This window comes from Anabrus simplex, chromosome 1 (assembly GCF_040414725.1).
Source record: "Anabrus simplex isolate iqAnaSimp1 chromosome 1, ASM4041472v1, whole genome shotgun sequence".
NCBI lineage: Eukaryota > Metazoa > Arthropoda > Insecta > Orthoptera > Tettigoniidae > Anabrus > Anabrus simplex.
The window spans coordinates 15109655-15116913 of NC_090265.1; the positions used below are offsets into that span (position 1 = coordinate 15109655).

Here is a 7259-nt window from a genome sequence, read left to right on the forward strand (position 1 = left end):
CGACGGCAGAAATGATCGACGGTGCCGCAAGTGTGGAGATCCCAATGAGACCACGGCACATGTAATCAACCACTGCCGCCCACACCTTGCGGCGATCCAGAGGAGGCATGCCGCAATCTTGGAGAGGCTTGTGAAGGCTGTCCCAGGAAGGATGGGTGTGTGTAGGAAGAACCAGCAAGTCCCTCTCCAAGAACTGGTCGGATCAAGCCCAGGCGACATCCCTCAAGACATCGTCACGCTGAGGCCTGATCTAGTCGTCGTCGGCCACAATGACAGCAAATCCATCACAATCGTGGATGTGACCATACCATTTGAGGACGGGTATGAGTCCCTGCAGTAAGCTTGCAACCTCAAGTTGATCAAGTACGAGCCAGTTGCCAAGATCTTACGAGATGCAGGCTACGCTGTCAAACTGGAAGCTTTCGTGGTGGGCTCGCTCGGTACGTGGGATGGAGCAAACTCGAGAACTCTGCAGTACCTGGGTATCTCCAGGAGGTACTCAAAGGTTATGGCCAACTTGTGTGTGTCCGACGCCATAAAATGGTCTAGAGACATCTACGTCGAGCACCTAACTGGGCATCGCCAGTACATCTAAGGCGGCTGCAGTGCAATGCACCGAGTGTTAGTGACAGAGTGACCATGACCGGAGTGATAGTGAGTGTCAGTGATAGTGTCAAGCTCAATACCGTGTGCCTGTGTGAGTGCAATGCGCAACTGTTGATTGTGTTGTATGCAGTGCACCCTATTCTTATTCAGTGTAGCTGTGTATTATTGTGATATTATAGGGGGTACATGCGGGTGAATGGACGTGTGAATGAGTGCGTGAGTGGGTGCAGAATCGGAGAATGAAAGTGCATCATAAGAATTGGATTGTAATTGAGTGTAATTGAGTGATAGTATTAATTATCTAGTGTTAACCTATTATATATTATTGTGGTTTATACGGGTGAATGGGCTTATGACTGGCGAGTGACGCCAAGGTCGCTGATCCGAACATTAATGCAGGCCAACAGCCTAGTGCGCTGGAAGTGTCCAACCAACCCTGTCTAGGTATCAGTGGGCGGGCCCTCCTCCTAACCTCAATCCTAATTAGGCCTTTAAGGGGATCACAGGGAAGCGGGAGGGAGAACGTTGGACCACTTCCAGACGCCTTCAACTCCTCACAGTCAGCTCACCTGACAGACAGTAGCGACTCTGGCTCCACTCCGAATAAATGTTAGCATGCGTACTGGTGAGTGAGAGTGTAAATGTGGTGAGCGCCTAGTTCGGGGTCTCCCCAGCTATCACTATTAACTGTAAATATTACTATCTTGAAATACGAACCACATGTATGTATATACTAGTTGCTATATTTACTATACACAAATGCCAGCAAGAGACTTTATATCAAAAGACAACTACTTGCATACGCCAGCCCTAATTTAGTAATTGTATATAGTAGGACTTCTGTTTGTAATGCCAGCTAATTTTGATATTGTAACACTCTGATATTGTAAATAACTACATCTATTGTACACTATTGAAATATTCAATAAAGAAAAAATTAATCTGTTCTTATCAGCTTAATATCTGATACGTCGTGCATCGCACGACCAGAATATTAAACTTATTTTTGGAAATCGACGGATTGCTAGGGGCTTGCTCCACCTCTGTCACGGGTTGGCCCGGCATTGCAGTACAGTCGGGATCGGCCCACCCTAAAAGAAAAAAGCAAAAATAAGTTCAATATTCTGGTACTTGTTCATTTTATTACTTGTTTATTAAAATGTTGTATTATAATAATAATAATAATAATAATAATAATAATAATAATAATAATAATAATAATAATAATATTATTATGTATCGATGTAAGATATGTACTGTGGCCTATGTCTTTGTTTATTTCCTTGTATGTTTGTTGGTCTGACTTTTTTCTCACTACTGTAATGTTAAACACGTATTCTGTGTACCCTAATTATTATGTTATGTATATATGTATGTATGTATGTAATAATAAAATATGTATGTTTGTGGTTGTTTTTCATTGTCACCACTCCTGCCCTCAAGCTCTTGTGGGTAAGTCACCAAATAATAATAATAATAATAATAATAATAATAATAATAATTATTATAATAATAAGAAGAAGCTCTTGTAATGGTCGCGGACATAGGTTCATACTTATTTATGCATGTATGTCTGTCTCTCCGTCTCTCTCTCTCTGTGTGTGTGTGTGTGTGTGTGAGAGAGAGAGAGAGAGAGAAACGTTTACCTTGCAGGGGAAGACAAAATAGTCAAAACACTCGTCCCTATCGGAATAGTCAGTAAAGTGGGAGGGAGGATGTATTTCTTTCTTTCTTTTTTTTTTTTTTTTTTTAAGGGTAACCCCCGCTCTGCTACGTTATGAGAAAGGACCTTTCCGTAACTTAGCAACAGGAGTATACCCTCATGCACCGTACAGCTCAAGGACATTGTTCGGAAGTTTCAGCAAAACAAAGGAAAGTGTAAAAATCACAAGCTTTATTTCTCTTCACTAAACAATTACCAAAACGAACCCCTTCGTCACAAATTTTTGTTTTTTTACTAAAAAGTCCGGGACAGCGCGAACGCAGTCCCGACTACCAAAAATTACGCGCCCGAGATACCCACATTTGGGGTATTCGCAGGGGTCAACCCAAGCGAAGTGCAATGCAAGGGCCTCACCCTGGGGGAACCGCCTTGTTGATCACGGTAACCCCTACGCCAGGTAAGTATGACGAGCCCCGTATCGTATCGTATATCAGTTATGTTCACTCTTTCCCCAGAAGGGGGAAAGCGGGCCACCAGCTCAACAAAGGAGCTCTTCAGCCGGAGAATAAAAAGAATACACGCGAAAGAGCAACATGGGAAGGCATGTTTCGTACACGCCAGGAAGAGGAAGGTACATAATGAGAATGGTTGGCGCAGGGGAAAAACGCGACCACAAGAGGCACCCCAGGGAGAGACCCGCATCCCACCCCGAGAGGGCAAAACCCCCACTAGACCCCGTTTATTGAAAATATCAGAAAATACAATACATACAATATACATAAGGCGAACAGTATCCAAGAATGGGCAATGAAAGAATGCAGAGAAAGTGTCCGTAGAGTACTATTTGCAAAGAGTAAGAGTGTCCATCTTGCTGGATAAAGAAAACATTGGTACACCAAACACAGCAAAATAAATTAATATGATCAGTAACATGAAAAGAGAAAATACAAGAGGGTACAGTATATCAAGAAGATATCTGCACAAGTGTGAGGAGTCATTATAAAGTCTGTGCCGATGAACAAGAAAAGAGAACACAAACAAGGAAATACATGAGATACGACGAACAACACAAATTAGTTACGAGAATAACGAAAAACGAAAAGCACTAGTGAAGAGAGAAATTCGAGAAAAGGAACACAAACACTATATTGCACAACACAAACTTTGTCGAGCGCATATGGCGCTATTGTCGAAGTGTGGCAAAAGTATGCGCGACCTGAGCCAGGAGCAATGAACTCTTCCTAAACTTAAAGGAGATAGCTTAGTCGAAAGTAGGTCGCGAGGTTCGAAGGGAGTGGATATTAAAGAGGAGCAGGTGGAAAAAGGTGAGCAGTGTGCGGGGTTCGAGTATTATTCAGAATAGAGGTAGCGAGAGGAGAGAGGGAAAGTGCTTCAGTAATAATAGGGTGACGGAAAAGATGACCAGTTTGAAGATATTTAAGGCGGAGAAAATGAAGATGAGTGAGAATATGAGGAAAGTCATAGTACGGTAAAAAGTGAGCGGAAGGGGTGTCGTAAGGAAGACGATACGCAATACGAATGGCATGTCTATCAAGGCGAGAGAGGCGAGCATAATCGGTAGGATGGGCTGTAATCCAGGTTAAGGAGGCATATGTTAATAAGGGGCGGATGAAGGTTTTATAGAGGGTTAGAATATGATGAGGTTTCAGGCCCCATGTGGAGCCAGTTAAGGTACGAAGGGCGCGAAAACGATATAAGGCTTTACGGTGGATCGAAGCTAAATGATAGGACCATTTAAAATTATTTTGAAATTGGATGCCGAGATAGGTAAGGAGTTTAGTCTCTACAAGAGCATTATAGAGGGTAATATGAAGGCGATGACTAACAGGACGGAGACGGGCTTTAGAGCGGAAAGTGAGGAATTGGGTTTTAGTGGTATTAACGGTGAGGTGCCAGGAGTTAAGCCAGGCTTCAAGGGCGGTGAAATAAGTTTGTATCTTACGGGAAAGGGACCGAAAAGTTGGTGCAAAAGCAAGGATTGCAAGGTCGTCAGCGTACTGATACAGCCGTAGAGGGGGATCAGGATGGGGTATATCATAAGTATAAAGAATATAGAGGAGAGGGGAGAGAGGGGAACCCTGAGCTACACCAGACAGGATAGGGAAGACATAGGAGTAAGAACCCTGAATAGAAATCATGGCAGTGCGGCATTGAAGATAGTTATAAAGTAGGCGAAGAATAGTAATTGGGAGAGGAAGATGAGATAATTTATAGTAAAGGCCAGCATGCCAAACAGAATCAAAGGCTTTATCAACATCTAAGCAAATGAAGGCAGCCGGGCGATGAGTACGGAGATAAGTGTCCAGAGAGGCAGTGATATGAAAGAGATGATCATGAGTAGAAAAGTGGGATCGGAAGCCAGCTTGAGAAGTAGGAATGAGATGGAGTGAGTGGAGGTAGCGGGAGATGCGCTGACTAAGGATACCTTCAAAAATCTTGGAGAGAACTGAGAGGAGAGAAATAGGACGGTAGGAACGAGGGTCGGAGAGGGGTTTATGAGGTTTAGGAAAAAGAAGGATGATGGCTTGGCCCCAGTGGGCAGGAAAGAAGCCAGTATAGAGCAAAGTATTATAGATGGTACAAAGATGATAAATAAGAAGTAAAGGAGCTTCACGAATGTGACGATAAGTAATGCGATCGGAACCAGGAGCAGTATTACGTTTATGGCGGACGTAAGTGAGGATTTCATGGGGGGAGATAGGCTTATTTAAAGGGTGGGAATAATCAACGGTACAATAATGAGAGAATGACGGTTGAAGATGAGGATGGGAAGGATCGTTATGGTGAAGAATAGTAGGTTCATCAGGATGTTGATAGTGTGGGGGGTGAGAGGGGGAAAAAACAGTAGAAAAATAGTCCGCGAAAGCATCTGCCTTTTCTTTGGGTGTAGAAGGAGGAGTAGAAGCAGTAAGTATGGGATAGGTTGGGGAGGGAGTGCCAGTTTTAGTAAGTCTACGGAAAGTCGTCCAGAATTTATGTGAGTCATGTGTGGCAGTTAAGTTGTTACAAGCGTCAGTCCAATGTTTCTTCTTGATGGCTTTGATATAGGAACGGGCATGACGAAGGGTGCGTCTGTGAGCAAGGAGGGTGGTCGGATCACGAGTACGAATATAAGAATGGTAATAATCATGAGCCAGTCGAAGGAGGGAGAGAGCTTTAGGAGGGATAGGAGGTTTGGTGGGATGATAGGAATGACGAGGGATATGGAGATGGTCAGCAGTTTGTAGGGCGTGTTCGACCTGAGTAATGAGAGCATTAAGAGATGCGAGAGTAGTGGGAGAGGATGAAGCAGGAAGGAGGTTCGTAATAGTGGTGCGGTAATTAGCCCAGTTTGTTTGAGAATAACGGCGGGTGGGAGGGGGACGAGGAGGGGAAGTAGGAGTCAAATAGGAGACAGAAGGAATAGTAAGTAAAGCGGGGAGATGATCTGAATCAATCAGAAGAAGTTTATCGATGGTCAAATAGGGGGAGAGGGAGGGGGAAAGGAGTAAGGCATCAGGGGTGGAATTGGAAATAGGACGAGTGGGAAAAGGAAAAGGAACTTGTATAGCCCGGATGTCGTTAACTAAGCGAGTGAAAGTTTGATTTTGGGTGACATTATACGAAGAGATATTAATATCGGCAATCAGAATATAGGTGGAAAATTTAGAATCAAGATACGTAATAAAGTCGACTGGAGGAGGGGTGCGAGGCGGTAAATAGAGGGTAGCAATAGCAAGAGAGGATCCATTAGCAAGAAAAGTTTCAAGAATAAGATATTCGAAAGGAATAGTAGTAAAAGTATAAGAGTGCAAACGGCTGGTGACATGGCGTTTAAGACCGATAGCTACACCGCCACGGGCCTCGCCGATACGGTCGGCGCGGTAGAAACGGTATTTCGGAAAACGGGGATGGTGATGGGGTGTGAGAAAAGTTTCATTAAGAACAAAGACATCCGGGTCATACAAAGACAAGGAAAGGTTCAAGAGGTCTCCATGGGCTGGTAGTGAACAGATATTAGCATAGTATAGACGTAACGTTTAACTCATAAAGGGGGAAGCAGCAAGGGGAAAAAATGCAAAATGCATCTTCGTCCCCGAATATGCTACGTCAACATGAGTATTAAACACCAGCCGGGAGGCCAATTGAACCTGTTGGAGGATAAAAGGACGGTGGAAAGGAAGGACATTTTGAAGTAACATAGTAATGAACCGGATGAGATTTTCCAGGTGGAAGGTAGGAGATGGAAAGGAGGCGTGGGTGGGAAGATCCTGGGAAATCACTGGAGTGACAGTTTCGGGATGGGCGGGGTCGGGAGCTGGACGGGATTTACATTTATAGGAAAAGGAAGGGTGCGATTGGGAACAATTGACACACTTAGGATGAGACTTATTAGGGCAGTTATTAGTCAAGTGCTCCTGGCTACTACAGATGGCGCATACCTGTGCTGACGGACATGATGTTCCAGCGTGGTCGTAGCGCTGACAGCGTCCACAACGGATCTTCTGCGGGGGTGCCAGGCGAGACGGTTCCACACGGTGACGGATGCCGTAGATAATAACACCATCACGCAGGAAGGCGTCCAAGGTGGTGACATCCTGGGAGACAATCCTGATGAGAGTGGTCGGTCCTTGAGCATTCTTGATACGAACCACCCGATAAATCTGGTGGTTGGCCGAAAGTAGTTGGTCAGTAATTTCTGCATCCGACCAGTCTCTCGATACCCGATAAGCCACCACAGAATGGAAGGGTGGCGAGCGGGATGATGATGCAGGAGTACGTACAGGAGGTCGAAGAGTAATGTCCGTGACAGTTGCACCTTCGCCAAAGTAAGTCAATCCAACTTTGTTTTTAAAATCAGTGATGAAGGCATGAGTTGTCTTGATATTGATAGAGCCATCTCTGGTCGGTTGTAGTTCCAGGTTATAGTAAGACAAGTTTGGCATGTACACACTGAGCATATGATGAACGTTCCGTGGAGTTAATTTAG

At 44.5% G+C, this 7259-nt stretch overlaps 2 non-coding genes across 2 annotated transcripts; one reads left to right on the forward strand and one right to left on the reverse strand.

Annotated features, from left to right (window-relative positions):
• The first annotated feature begins 1502 nt into the window (after nucleotides 1-1502).
• Nucleotides 1503-1701, forward strand: LOC137497170 (U2 spliceosomal RNA). Its single transcript, XR_011017709.1, has one exon. It is a non-coding gene; the product is annotated as a U2 spliceosomal RNA (small nuclear RNA).
• Nucleotides 1702-2572: 871 nt separating this feature from the next.
• On the reverse strand, nucleotides 2573-2734 carry LOC137497150 (U1 spliceosomal RNA). Its single transcript, XR_011017686.1, has one exon. It is a non-coding gene; the product is annotated as a U1 spliceosomal RNA (small nuclear RNA).
• Between the last annotated feature and the right edge of the window lie 4525 nt (nucleotides 2735-7259).